A 2,526-nucleotide genomic window follows, 5' to 3' on the forward strand; every position below is an offset into this window, starting at 1 on the left:
ACGAATGGGAGAAGCTAAAATGTGACAGGATGTCAGTGAAAATATAAAGGGGTAGAAATTAGAAAAAACAAAAGGTAAAGCAGGGGACAAAAAAGGCCTTCGGTTGGGTTAGTGTTTTTACTGGCCTTTGGCTTCTTTTGTCCCCTTTTTCTTCGCTCTCCCTTCTCTGCTTCTCTGAGGTTGACTAGAGTTCATCTACCTATGAGTTAATTAAACTTGAACACTGGAGGTGCTAATGCTTTGATACTAGTTGCATTTCACTACTACATACCTTTAGTATCAAAGGACTTCCTACCATAAACTCAAGGCCAGCATTGACCTCCCTGAAATCTCCCTCAGTGACTTAGCTGAACTCTTCTTGATTACTACATTTAGGAAGGTGGATAATGGTGATGATTTTAACAGCTTTGGACAGATGCATGCAACTATGTTGATGGGTGAAATAAAGAAAAGAAATATTTGCACCAAATTATTTGGACTAATTTGAAGACTGAAATTATGTTAGTGAAGAGTGAGAATGCAGGTATGGAAGGAGATATGTCATTCATCATTAGGAACTCATTTTTTGTCCAGATGTTGCCTGAATAATGGGAGCTTCAGAATAATGATCAACATGTCTCCTCTACTTCTATATCACTTTCAGATTCTTGTACTGCCCTCACGAGTGAAATATTTTAGGGCCTTCCATTAATTTATGAAGTAATGTGACTGATATCTGTTATGTGTAACTATTTCTTCATTGCATTTTCCAAGACGGAACATTTTATTAGTTTTCTTTATAAATGTACCCTTAATTTTTATTGGGGATTTTGTGTCTGCTGTGCTCTGTGTGTCAATCTACATCTTGCCCTTGGAGTGGTGACGGATGAAGTTTGTACTGGTTCTTCCATCCTCTGACAATTCATTCCACAGCCTTGAAATAGGCTGCAAAAAAGAACAGTCTTCAGCATAGTTAAGCTTTCCCCTTATGAAAAACACCTTTGCTATGCTTAAGAAACTGAGTTGTCAAACTATGGTCCTCATCACAGAGTTTTAAAGTGATCTTTTAGGAATTCTGGGTCTAGCTTATTGAACGGAAGACAAACAATCCAACTTACTGCAATATTTTAAAGAAGGAGGGGTGGGGAAGTATGGTGAGTTCTCTGATTTTTTGGAGAGCTGTTACCTGGGTGTTCAGGATCCACCAAAATGCCAAGGAAGATTGCACAATAGAGCCCCCAAGGCTTTAAACTTCCTTGAGCTGCGTAGAATGTGGGTATTCTGAACCAAGACTTCATCCTGACATCTGTGCTATGCAAAGATTCTACTTGTGTGCAAATGGTCTTAAGTAAATTCCTCTTTAGGAGATTTTGAGAGAATAGGGCTATTACTTTTTTAATTTGTGCATATATATTTTTATTTACATTACACTTCACTGGGAGAGTCTAACGGGCTTTGCATATCAGTGCTATTCTTGGAGGTTTACCAGTCATACAATTATATTCTAGCCTGGTGTGTTTCAGCAGAGTGAAAATGGCATCATACAGGTCTCTTGATGAAATGTAGCTCACACCACTGATCACAGGCACTACCTCAGTAACCAATTTAGGGAAACCCAAGTTGAGGCAGGGAAGGCTAATTTGAACAAATTGATTTTTTTTTTTTTTTTTTTCTGGCTATGTTGCCTGTATCATTGACAATAAGTTACATTTTATAATATTCTGAACCATGTTGTCAGGAGGAACTGGGATTTCCAGCACTTTTCATTATGTCAGAGAGAAGATGCATACTAATCTGCACGAGTAATGTAGTTGAATGGTACATATGATGATTGCTGTCCATCATATCTTTATTGAAAGAGAGGTACCTCCTGTTTTTCTTGCACAGATTCTGCGGAGAAAGAGCTGGATGGATACTTGTGTGCTCCTGGCCTTGAGAATGTTCTTGTTTATGGCTGCTTTGCATTGGAACTGAAGCTTCTTGACTATGGCACAGTTAAAATTCTGAGCACTGTGTTCATACCGCTCTCGCCCTACATTCTCTTCCCCCTAGTCCCACAAGCTATGTAAGAGTCTGTAAAGGGAAGAGTGATGTAGAATCACTACGACATTTTAGCTCTTATCTAAACCCGTCAGAGAACATGAGATCTTGGGTTAGATATGTGCTTTCCCTGTGGCATCCAAAAGTGCTTTCTATATTAACTTTTCACGCAAGTTGATAAAAAACCTGCAAGTTTGAAAGTAGTGGCCTTTAAAGTTATGCTAACACTCCTGAAACACAATAGAGATGTGCTTAATAGACTTTAATTACAAAAATTGTATGTTGACAAACATAATCCCATTGTCAGAATGCCATGTTTTCCCTGGTGGTTTCTGACTGTCATCCAGTAGATTCTGGTGAATATTTGACTGACTGGATAGATATCTTCTGATGTGAAAACATTTAGATGTTTGTTTCTTCTTTTAAATCACATATGACTGCTTTGATTGGAAATGCTTAGGGCTGACAATCCACATGCTCGTATACATTTGTATTTGTGTTCAGCAT

Source organism: Alligator sinensis, unplaced genomic scaffold (assembly GCF_000455745.1).
Source record: "Alligator sinensis unplaced genomic scaffold, ASM45574v1 scaffold97_1, whole genome shotgun sequence".
Taxonomy (NCBI): Eukaryota; Metazoa; Chordata; order Crocodylia; family Alligatoridae; genus Alligator; species Alligator sinensis.